This window comes from Cupressus sempervirens, chromosome 1 (genome assembly GCF_028749045.1).
Source record: "Cupressus sempervirens isolate cs-2001-9-10 chromosome 1, ASM2874904v1, whole genome shotgun sequence".
Taxonomy (NCBI): domain Eukaryota; kingdom Viridiplantae; phylum Streptophyta; class Pinopsida; order Cupressales; family Cupressaceae; genus Cupressus; species Cupressus sempervirens.
The window spans coordinates 30,202,472-30,215,726 of NC_143118.1; the positions used below are offsets into that span (position 1 = coordinate 30,202,472).

The 13,255-nt window shown below is 35.8% G+C and overlaps 1 pseudogene; it reads right to left on the reverse strand.

Moving 5' to 3' along the window:
• Positions 1-12,276, reverse strand: part of LOC149576018 (putative disease resistance protein At1g58390) — a 55,379-nt pseudogene extending 43,103 nt beyond the window's left edge.
• Positions 12,277-13,255: the final 979 nt, after the last annotated feature.

The window sequence follows — 13,255 nt, forward strand, 5'->3', positions numbered from 1 at the left end:
CCAAAACAACCTACCATATCCCCCCTTCATCCACTAAATCCATTTTGGGTCCCCATGTCCCAAAATCTACCATCCTCCATCCTCCTATCAGCCATCATAAAAATCCTATTCCCTCCATTCCTACGCAAGATCAACAAAGGCACATATTAGGGAACATCATCCATCATCCTCCTCCTACACGCTCTTCCATATCCTCTCCATCTCACAAAGCTTCTCCTAACCATCTTCCCAAAGCTTACCACAACAATGTGAATGCCAACTTCCAAATGCATAAAGCTAAAAATCCACATCCTAGGCAATCATATGTCTATTCTAAAAGACATACTCCAAAAAGGAAAAATCCAATCAAAGAATGCAAAACAATGCAAAAGCCTATGAAAAGAAAATCCAAAACCATGTGGATCCCAAAGAAAAAAGTTGAAACCCAACACAAAATGGCATACACCATTGCTAATCCCCCATCCAGTGATTCGTGTCCCCCATCTCCTAACTCCATCTTGGGTGCCTATATCCCCAAGTGCACTTCCACAAATCCTCCATCAAGCCCACATCTACCATCTATCCCCCATATGCTCTTTTCACACTAGTCCCAACATGTGCCAATGTTGATCCTGCAAGCATCCCCATCTCATGCTCCTTTCTAGCCTTTTCATCCCTCCATCTCCTACCATCAATCCCATCTAATCTGATCTATTGCATAAATCACACATACGGTGTACCAACAGCTAGCAAAAAAATTGAACATTCCAACAGCCAGTGAAAAATCCCAAAAAAGCCAAAAATAACTGAAGAAAACCAAAGTCATTCCAGCTTAGTCCAAAGTTAAAAAGTCAAGAAAATAAAGAAAAATAATGTGTCCACTGGTGAAAACTTGGCAATTCAAGCGCCTTGGACAAGTACCATGATGAAAACTTGGCAAACAAGTGTCATGCATAATCCAACCATCCCCAACTTAGCCTATCATCCTCATGCTTTTGGTCACATCTTGCCATCCAGCTCCATCTTCCCATTCATCCACCTATCTTTCATCCTCCAGCTTTTATCTATCACTATCCACTTATCTTCTACAACCTCACCCCATCATCCCAGCTATCATCCATCTCCCTAGCGCCTTTAGCTTTTCCATCCTAGCTTCAATCCTATCACATCCATCGTAAGACCTCCTTCCACATGTCATCTTCTGACTGGGGGCATTTTATTCCTCAAAGATCTTGTCTTGTCCATCCTCCCTTGTCATTGGTATCTCGCTCTAGGCTATCCTCATGCAAATCCAATGTCATCCTCTCATTAGCCATTCACTCTAGTGCCATCTATCAGCTCAGCTACCACCAACCTTAGCATTGTCCCCATCCTTGGTTGCACATCTATCATCATCATTGGATGCATCCTGCCAAATCCATATCTTCCACTATCACCTAATCCTTAGCTTTTGCATCTTGCACCAACTTGAGCCATCCCACTATCTTATCATTCAGAGCTCCTATACAACTTGTAAATAATCTTGTATCCAACGCTTGTATCATACCTTGTATCATAGCTTGTATATCCAATCTTGTCCAAAATAACTTGTACATTTGTACCATATCTTGGTCCATTAGCTTGTATATCCTCTTTAGCTTAGTACCATTGTATCTATCCAGCTTTCGTGTCAGTTCATCCTTGATTAGCATGTTGCACACATCGCACAAATCTTGGTTAGCTATTCCAATGCATCCTTTAGCTAGATCTCCTATCACAAAAGTGTTATCATTCTTAGTTTAGCTTGCCAGACATATCACTCATCCAAATCCACCAGCTTAGGTGCTCTCCGATAGATCCTTGCAGGATATAGCTTTTCTCATATCTGATCTTGGTCCATTAGTACCTTGTCCTACCCATCTCATTTGCAAACGGTTCTCTTTTGGAATGTTGCGAATGGGGCACTCTGAGCATACGGTTTTGATCAAGTCTTTCATTTGTCTCTTTTTTGCTTGTGAGTTACCCAATGTTGGTTCCATGTTGTTTCCTTCGGGTTTCATGTGTGATGCTGGGGCAATCTTTGTGTGGTTGTTTCGAGTTAGTCCGTCAGTCCTCTGGATGGTTGGTGACACGGCCTTGATGTTCTTGATAACCTTGGCAATTAACCAACAGTCCTATAGCAAATCTAGTGCTCAACTACATGGTGGTACTTCTCTTTGAAGTATCCCCTTGCTCAAAAAGCTTCAATGGATTCCCTTCATCTCCATTATCCGCCATCCATATCGAGCATCTGTCTCTCCTACCCCAACTTATGTAGCAGTATCTCTTTGAATCAATCTTCACTTTTAACTTTAGGGATCCACAATCCTAGTCTTAGGGATCCACCAATCCAATCAATCCACCAAGCCTCATCTTTCGAGATCCACAATCCTCGTCCTAGGGATCTCCGAAACCCATCTTTTTTGCCAATCTAGCTCTTTGAAATCCTGTTGCATCAGCTTTATAATCCCCTCATCCTTCTCCCTATCCTGGATTCCTTTTTATAGCGCTCCGCTCCTTCATCCTCCACCTTCCCTAAAGTCTTAAGCTTGCTTCCTCTTGTGCATCTAATTCTCCTTTAGCATTCTCCCATAGTGAGAGTTTGAGCTGATTTAGCCCCTTCTCTTTGCCAATCTGAGTCTCCTTGCTTATCCCAGATTCTTGTATTTTTCAAGAAGCCGTCGAGCCTCATTTTCTCTCCCCGCCACCATCTTGAGGGGGCATCTCATAGTCTAGTCTCTCCTTCTTATCCAATATTGGGGCAACTTTGTTGCTAAAACATTTTTTTCGTGTCGTTTATATCTAAACTTCTTTGAAATAGTGTTGTTTCAACACTATGTCAAAGAGGGGCAAAATGTTGACACCTAAAAATCCTTTAGAAAATAAAGTATTTTTATTTTTTGAAATTTAAGTCCCTGATGACATCATCATTTATTAATTAATTAATTATTTAATTTATTTATTTATTTTTTATGCCATTAAATCTCTTTATCTTAATTAAAAATATTTAATTAAGGAATCCCTCCTAAAATTGTTTAAATCTTATTTAAATATTATTTCCTTATTTATTAATTATTTAATTAATAAATTGACCAAAAATCTCAAAATAAATAATTTATTTATTTTTGCCCAAAACTTGGCCAATTTCCTTAAGACCACTAACCTCTTCCAAAATCTTCTAATCCTTCTTTAATTTCGATTAAAGGCCAATCCCATCATTTCCTACCCCTAATCCCAACTCAAAATATTTAATTAAGATTAAATATCAATCCTCATGTTTATTAAAAATATTTTAATAAATATCTCCTCAACCCAAACCCTTGAAATAAATAAAGCTTTATTTATTTCCTAAAAACCTTATTTATCCTCATCCTAGGAAGTTCTAGACTCTTCTAGAAAGTCTTCATCCTCATCCAAAGCCTAGACTCTTCTACAAGATGTCAATCCTTATCTTTGACCCTAATCCTAATCCCCCCCCAACCTTGTCACATTCTCTAAACATGGGTTAAGACTTGCTAACCCAAGCCAAAGTTAACAAATATCTCATCTTTCACTCACCCTCATTAAATGCCATGCACTTGCCCATCCCTAAAAAGCCTAATCTAATCTTAACCCAAGCCTAATCCAAGCCTTAATCATTTGCACATTCCTAAGTCAAGCTTAAGACTTTCTTAATCCAACCCAAGTCAAAATATCTCAACTCTCTCACAAATATCCCAATCATAAAACTTTATGAAGCCCACAAAGCCATAAATGACTCTTACAAGCCCATTCATTGCTTTTACAAGCCATTATGAGAGTCTTTATGAGCTTTGAGCCTCCTTTGTTGACCCCTCAACCCCTCTTGCTCTAACCATTGACCCTGTGACATGTGTCACTCCCTGATTGGCTGTAAGAAAGCACAATCCATGTGCTCTCCTCTCATTCAATCTAAACCTTCCATAAGCTTTCTCCCATCCTTGCATCCTAGCTCTTAATCCCTCAAGCCCTTTGCCTATTTAAGGAATCCTCTCTGAAGCCATTTTAACACAATCTAGAAAGTAAAGCCATAATGCCATTTTGAGAAGCCATCTTTACATCAAATCCATTCACCAAAATCTATCAAAAATCCTCCATTGAAGTCCATTTAAGCATTTGAGCATACATACATAATCAAGCCATCTTAGCTATTAGACACACCCCTACATCAAGTGATCATCCTCATTGAGAGAGCCTATCCATGGCTCATATTCTCATTTGAGGACTTCACTTTGTCTCTCATGAAGTTATGTTAAATTAGTATGCAAATACTTTTGATTGTTTTAAGTTAGTGTTTCTAACATACTAAAGTAGCCTATCCAAAAAGCGAGAGAGGTTATTGTAGGTCTCCACAACATGGTCCTATAGCACCTAGAAACACATACATACCTCACACGAGCTTTGATATATGCCCCATCAAAGATCACTGCCCTATGGCATTTAGTGATCTTAGGGACGTTTTGGTTCGGCATGCTCGAGAATGTTTGAGTGGTCAACGGGACAGGACGAGCTGAAACAAATAGCTGAAACAAAAACTATAAAGATTGGTTTAGAAAAAAAATTCTTGTAAAACATAAGCTAAGCCATACTCCTTAGATGTGTTGAATTCATAGCCAGAGATGAGTGAAGAAGAGTGGAGGGCTGATTTCTAGTCATCTAGCCTCTCTTTGCCGAATCTACCCTTCTCTTCATGCTTAGCGAAAGCATCTTTGTAAACTCCCTTGTGAGGGTATCAAACATCAAAAGGCTTCACATCACAAAACATAGGAATAAATAGAGCATTGTTCTTCAACATGTCAACCAACTCATCTAGACACCATGGAGACTCTACATATTTTGGTGAGAAAACAACAATTTGAACAGAGGAGGAGGAAATGACATTTTTATGGTGGGCTCAAGTGAATCTCCCAACTTTAATTCTTGACCATCAAGAAATTTCCTAAATCCCTTTTCCTCCAAGATATCATAAAGAGTAAAAGCCATAATTTCTTTGGTGTCAGGGCCTCTGTGATTGATAAATGCATCATATGATTTTTTGGACCCGGTGAACGTTCCCCTTTCAAATTCAATGAAAGAACATTTGTGGGATGAGAAGGGAGATGCTATGAACTCAAATAGCAGAAGTGGATGGAAAATGTAAGTGAGAGTTGAGTCGACTGGGCTTGATAGAACCACATAAATCTGAAGGATTTTAAAACCGGATTGTTGAGATGCATACCTTGACTACCTACAGTTGAAGGTGCTTTCCGAGTATATTTACTAGGGATGCACAATGACTTTCCTCGCTTGTACAGACTAACTGTCCTTCAATCTACAACTTCCTAAAAATCCAGTGACAGGCGAAGAAATTGAGTAAAAATTCTAGTGACAGTTATCAATTAAGTAAAGAAATGTTGGAATTGTTCATCTTTATATACTAAAAATATTAAATTTGGTAAGAAAAAGTCAACTTTTGATTATTTAACACTTTTAATCTAAAAATTGAGTGGAACTTGTCATTCTTAAACATCACACTAAAAATAAATTTAGGAAGAAAAAGTCAACTTTGACTATTTAATACTTTTAATCTAAAAATTAAGCTTAATGTGATGTTTAATCCATCCAGTCGAAGAATGGACCAAATGTAGAAGAAATTAGATACATATTTGCAAAATAGAAAAAGAAAGAAATAAATGTTAAAATTGAAAAGTGTGTGTGTATATATATATATATATAATTTTAAATATAAATTTTTTTAAATAAAATCAATTCGAATTTTATCTCAAAAGAAAATAGTCTAAAATAATTATGTCAACATTAATTTCTGCATATTAAACTGTATGCCACGTTTGTGCTACAATTGTCGAATTAGAATCATCGAAATCGCAGCTTTGTAAATGATTGTTTAGCACCGATATGAATTAGATATAAAAATATTGGGAAATTATAAAAAAAAATCCATTCCATCTGTAATATTATATCTTGTAGCTGGCTTTCTATTGGAATACAGTACCAACTAATAAACATACTCTGCTCATAATTTGGTCATATTCCTGTCACCTGCTTCACGCAACTGAAAAACATATTTATATATATTCTCTCGACCGAAAATACAACTTATCTGTTAACTTTCCATGGGAATCTCTATCGAATTTTCAAAAGCAAATAACAACAATATTAAAAATTCACTAAAACGCTATATTGAAATTTGAAACATTAAAGTAAGTTGTCTTAAAGTTTATATCTATTGGTAGTTAGAATATACTTTGTTACAGGCTTCACTGGGAGAGCTTTGTCCGCTAGAATAATATAGAAGGATGAATGTGTAATAGAGATAAATGAATAATGTTAAAGCAAGAGCATGGATTGTAGCTTTTAGTGAGGTGGTGTTACCTAATATGAGAATTGTTGACAATATAATCTCTCCATTGAGTTATTCAACTTGTGCATCGCCAATTACTTAGGACGCAGCTATGCTCCCGAAGGACAAGTACAGGAAAAAGCATGATACATACATCCTTTTTTAAGTATGGTCATCTGATGAAAGTCCATTCCATAGACCCAATTATGGTCCTTCTTCTCCTTCCTCGGTGTTCTGTGGGCGTGTCGAACGGATGTTTCATTGGGCTGGCAACTGATTTGTGCATTTTTAAATAAATTATGCAGTTGGAGTAATAGAGTTACGATAGAATTGTCATCGGAGACTGTTTTTGTATGAATTCATACCAGAAAAGAAATCTCATTTGATGCGGTTTCGTGGGCCTATTAATGTTACATCAAGTTAAATAATTGTTTACGTACCTCTGATTAGCCATTATTATTACTTCATCGTAGAGTCAAACATTTCAAGTGATTTAACTATAGTCAGTTGACAAAAATTTAAACATTTATCTAATCTTGTTCGTACGTTCACATCGTAAGACGGAATTGATAAAACAATTATTTCTTTCTTCAATGTATCCTCTCTTTTGTGCCATTGCCATCTCTTACAGTTTAATGCTCCTTTGATGTAGAGATAGAATTACTATTTCTCCTTTGACATATCATAGGTCTTGATCGATAGAATTACTATTTGTTCCTTCGATGTATTCTATCGAACACCTAATCGTGGGTCACATTGTTTATTGTTAAAGGAGCCCATGAATGTGTGAACTATAGGTTTGGCACCATTGCAACCATAAATAATTGAACATTAAATAAAGTTGCAAAAGCACAAAAAATATCATTCCACACTCAAAAAATTAATTAGTAATGGTAATAGAACCTATGAACAACTATTATTATCTTTGCAGCTCCAACAATTCAATTTTAAAACATCCTGTGAAGAATACAAAACAACAATGTTTTGCACAGTCTAGGGCTCCATAATATTAATTCAAATGATAGTACATTCCAACGAACAATAGGATTTTACACATTAGTGACCTTCCATATTTATAATTTTAAGGATCCAAAGCAACAATAATGAGAAGAGTTTCGCACATTCACAGGCTTCCATTATGGGAAATTTAAATGGTCTTGTGTTCCTGCTAACAATACAATTTCCCACCTTCATGGACTCCAACAATTTAATTTTAAGCATTGGAACCATCGAATAAGCAATGGAATCTATCATTCAACATTTCATTTAACCATTAATAAAATTTATTTCACACAGTCACATCAAAAACCTCAATCAATAGAAATGTTGTTTCTTCTTCGATGTTTCATATATTGCTATAGTTACAATGATTATGCTTCATGAGTCACGATACACTATAGCGATCATAGAATGGTCAAAAGAGTTTTTGGGTACTATATCGCTCTAGAATATAGCAAACTCTTCTATTGCTATATGAAGAAGGCCTAATCTTGACATAGTGATGAGCAATGAGGAAAGAATATCACTATGACATATAGTGATCCCTTTTATCCTTATGCAAAGAAACTACAAAAACAATATATAGCAATGCACAATAAAGGAGGCTTATCACTATAACATATAGCAATCACCAACAAACGAAAAATAAATATAATCATTATAGTGACGAGTGATAGAGATATATCGCTATAAGTCATTGTGATGAGTATTTTCGGTGATAAAAAAAGAGGAGATATCCAAAACGCATAACAGTTTTATCCATATTTTCACTATGTAATCTAATACAATTATACAATATGTGTTGAATATTTTTGGGCAGCTCCAGTTTTATTGAAAAAGCATTATAGTTTCATCCATAATTGGATATTGTTATTAGGAAGTTAAGTTAGGGTTAGTATCTTGATGACTATTTTTGGTCATTATGAGTATTATCAAAACTGTAGTACAGTTTCATCCATATTTGATATTGTTAACAAGTCATAATATCAAAAATGCATAATAGTTTCATTCATATTTTCATTATGTAATCCAATAAATTTATACGCACAATAGTTTCATGGATTGTTGGTGTTTTAAAACTACATGTTCCAACAACCACTACCAGGATGTAGAAGATAAATAAAAGCCTAAAGATTAGCTAGTTCCTATATTCGGCAAGAAATTATCTCAGGTCTAGACCAACTTCAACAAGGCACACAAGGCCTTTATACTCTTTAGGCTCTGTGGGGCCAAGGAGGATGCACCTAGGGATTATATAGCTTATTCTTTGATCCTCCTCTTCAGTCTATACTCACTGGGAGTTTCCTTCTTATATTTATCCCTTATAGCAGAAACATGGTCAACAATCTTCTTGAATCTAAGGAAAACTATTACAAATAAGTAAATGACCACTGATATAGCTCCTTATAATAGAAATGGAAAATTGATTTTGATTTATATGTGTATTGTGTAACCAAATGACTACATCAATTTGCATCACAATTCATGATCAATGCCTTATCCATTGCTATACATAGTCACATTAGTAAATAATTAACCTATTTAATTGACTTGCAATTCAATTCATCAATTGTTAACCCTAAACTCCATTCTTATGATATCCCTCTCATATGCCTAGGAACCCTATCAATTCATGGAAGCACTTACTTAATTTTTTGAATTAATAACAATGAACCAATATAAAACTTGTCTCAACTGTATTAAATTGAAAGAACTTTGCTCATTCAATCCCAAAATAACAAGCATATAAAGATGGAGAAAGAACTCAAAGACACAAATATTCAAAACTTCCACTTTGTATTCATATTCCTTGAAAATGATACATCACTGATGTAAAACTCAAAATATAACTCAAGATATGACAAATTTTATCATCCAAGATTCCTTGTATTCTTAGAGTGCAAATTTGAAATACATACAATTGACACGAAAATAGGACTGACTATAATTAGCATTAACACTAAAATTCTACAGGATTCGACCTCTCATCTAGCCTTGGAAGCTCACTTATATAGCATGAGTTGCAACAAGCTTCAGGCCTAGAGGCAAAGGGTAGTTGTTTGCAGAACAAAAGACTTACAATATGGTAAAAAATATCACTATCATAAAGATGCATGAGAAGAGACAAAAACTAGTGGTTGTTTGTCTTTGCAACATAATGGCTTCTTCATTGTTTGTCTTGTGGTGAGGCCAGCTTTGTTGTAGCATTTTCTTGTGAATCCATTGCACCTAATGATTGGTCTTGTTCCATCTATTGTTCTCCAGACTGTGGGACCACTTGGCTTTCATGTGTTGTATCAAGCTTTGATATCTATATATTTATTAAAATTCATTGCTCATATGCTAGATCATCAATTTGAGTGGCCATGTCCACCATTGTAGTTTGTTGCTCCTTTTCTTTGTCTTCTATTTGAATTGCTTTGTCAATACTTTCTTCTTCAACTACCATTTGTAATAGCTTGTTGTTAGAGAACAATTTGCCATCCACTTGTCAAAAAGTGTGTCATCTAGCCAGTTGAAGCTTAATATTTCTTGCTCCTTTTCAAGATATATTTTCCTAATATTTTTACTTCAACAAAATCTTTTTTTAAAGAATCTTGGGAATTTCAACCACCAATAATCCTATAGCCACTGACATTCAAGCTATCATCTCCTAGCTATAAGAAGACAAGTACTTCGGGCATATTGGTAGGGAGTGGAGCGAAAAAATCAAGTTTGAGGGGTTTGCAATCATAGAAAATATCAGTAATGCAATACTAAGGCTCAAAATAGAGAAAGATAATATCTCAACTAATTGAGCTACCATGTCAGTAGAAAAATCCAAAAGCAAGGATTGTATTTCCTTATTGAAAATGATTATCCATATGAAGGTTAAAGAAGCAATAGAGGAAAATATTCTACCTAAGGGAGATGAGCCCTTATTTGAATGGATACAGAGTATGCAATTGAAATCTAAAATTATCCTAGTGGCAGAAGAAGAATTGAAGGAAATGGAAGTTAAAGTTAAAAAGGATCAAGACAAAGACTATGGATTACTAAGAGGTGTACATAAATATTCCCTAGCTAATGGACAATAGTAAGGGATAGTTGGAGTTGCTTTCATGCAAAAGAATTTCTCCAATTATCTAGATAGATTAATAGAGAAATATTCTTATCAATAGAATAGAGTGTCAGAGTTCCAAAGGCTTGGTGGGTGTGTACACATGGTTGTGGAAGAAATGTAGGAGCAGTTGAATGCCATCAAAGATCTAGCTAGAGAGAATTCCAAGTGGCTCTCAAGATATACTAACATTCACATTCATAGACATGAAGAGTTGATCCCAATCATTGTTGCTGCCAAAGCCTATAGGGCGAAGTCAAAAAAAGGAAAGAAGGGAAAGTGATTCTTATCTCCCCCTTTTATATTGTTATGTAATGATTGTAACTGACAATTGGCTCCTTGCCATTTGTCAATATTGAGGAGATGAATTAATTTGAGTCTCATTTTGTAACAATCATCTCAAAATCCTATATGTATTTAGATTAATAGAAGGTCGGCTAAATTTTGGCATAAAATACTTCATGTTATAGAGACAAGTTGAAGGTATTTTGTGTTGCTTATTTACCTTACATTGTTTTTTAATAGCTTAGGATATTTCTTTCCATTGAATTGAGTTAAGGAATAAATAGAGGTTTTTTCCCCTATTTGATGCAACAAGCTATAGATAATAATAGTATTATTGAAAGTTTAAAGAGATTATGTTTTGTGTTTTTCTTCAAGTTAGTCTCTTCCTTATTAGAGCTAGAAGCTTTCAATTAAGTAGCTACTTCATAGATAGAATCCATTATCATTCCACTAATTTTTGTGGGTTCATAATATATGTGATTTCACAGACTTGATTGGTTTTAAGACCCAAATGTTTTCTTGAGTTAGTTCCTATTTAGGCCTAACTTTGTTTTCCTCTCATGTTCTTTAATCAAGAACAAACCCCATTTAGACTTAGGGATAAACAAGATTTATTGCAAATCACAAAATCCAAGGAGCTATACCTAATAATTTAGAGGGAAGTCAATCACTTGGTTATGATTTCCCAACAGTTATATCCATATATTGTTCAAGAATATTGGGCATTCAATGAGTAGAATAAAAGAACAATCTATTTGCCAACAATCTCTATGAACCTTGACAATTCCAAATAGAAAAGAGACCAACCTACCCTATCTACCATATGTGAAATTGTATCTCTAATCTTGTCCTTGTGTTGGATGCCTACTTCAATGTGCAGTGACTAGATCATAGCTTTCTCCTCATTTAGCTCATCAGTTGTGTAGAGGCCTAGCTATTGCGGAGTGCTTGGAATTTTCACAATGGGAATGGCATTGGAAGGTACCATAGGGGGGGGAGGGGAGCTGCAATTCTGAGTTGGTCGGATTATCTACCTATTTTACCTTTTCTATATTTTTTCATGCTTTTGCTAACATTAAGAAAAAATGTTTATATTAGGACCCACTTGATAAGATTAGACTCCCAAACCAAAACCTATCAGATCAAATCACCTAAACTCACCTTGGGACTTTATAACTAGTCCTTATTACCTCAATGGTTTTTTTTACCATATACAAATCAAACTCAAGCTTAGGGCTTTACCTTACCCTAGGTGCTCCTGCACCATTCTCCCCCTGCATGAAGAAGTCTAAGGTACTATTGGAGATAAGAACTCCTTGCTGATGTCTACCTTTTTGAAATCACTCTCAGCAATCCAAGTTGCTTCAGCCTCATGTAAATCCATCCATATCACCAAATGTTCCTTATAGACCTTTTTTCTATTGCTCTTCTTCACCCTAGAATCCAAGATTTTCTCAACCTGTGGTTGCTTCCTTTCAGGTACCTTCAGGTCGGATACATTCTTGTTTAGCTCTTCTTGATAATCTATGTCATCCATCTTAGGACCTTTGTATGGTACTAGGTCTTTCACATTGAAAATTGGAAAGAGAGCCATGTCCTTTTGTAAATCTATCTTGTAGGCATTGGGTCCATACTTCTCAAGGATTTTGCATGGTCCAATCCTCTCCACGTGCAATTTGCTAGGGATTCCTTTTTGTAACCTGGCCTTGTTGAGATAAACCATCACAAAGTCTCCCACTTGAAAGTAAAACTCTCTTCTCCCCTCATCCTTCTTCTCCTTTAACTTCTAATTAGCTTCCATCAAAGTTTACTTCCCTTGGTCATGTACCTCCTTCATTGATTAATCAAATTCATTAGCTTGCCCATTAATATTTTCATGTAAAGGAAGGTCCCTTAACTCCATGATATCACTTGGGTGAGTGCTATACACCACTTGGAAAGGACTTAACCTTGTTGCCCTCTTCTTGTTATCATTGTATGCAAATTTAGCTTGGGAAATGACTTTCTCCCAACTTTTCCCATGCTCTTTGGTGAGGCACCTTAACAGGTTGCCCAATACCCTATTTATCACCTCTACTTGAACATCATTTTTAGGATAGTAGGCAAAGCTATGTGTTAGGTTTGTTCCAAGCCTCTTCCACAGGGTCTTCCAATAGTTCCCCATAAACTTGACATCCCTATTAGCCATGATGCTTCTTGGCAAGCCATGTATCCTAACCACCTCCTTGAAGAATAGGTTGGCAACATTACTTGCATCACATGTTTTTTTGCATGGTATGAAGTGGCTCATCTTGTTGAATCTATCTACTACCACAAATACACTATGCATCCCTATCCCAGTCCTTGGTAAGCTCACTATAAAGTGCATGGTGATGCATTCCTAAGGCCTATTAGGAATATGGAGAGGTTGGTAGAGCCTTGCATTTGATGAAGTCCCCTTTGCCTTTTGACATATGTTGCATTGCTCCACCTAACATCTCTTTGCATGGGCCAATAATAAAACCTTTCCACAAGGT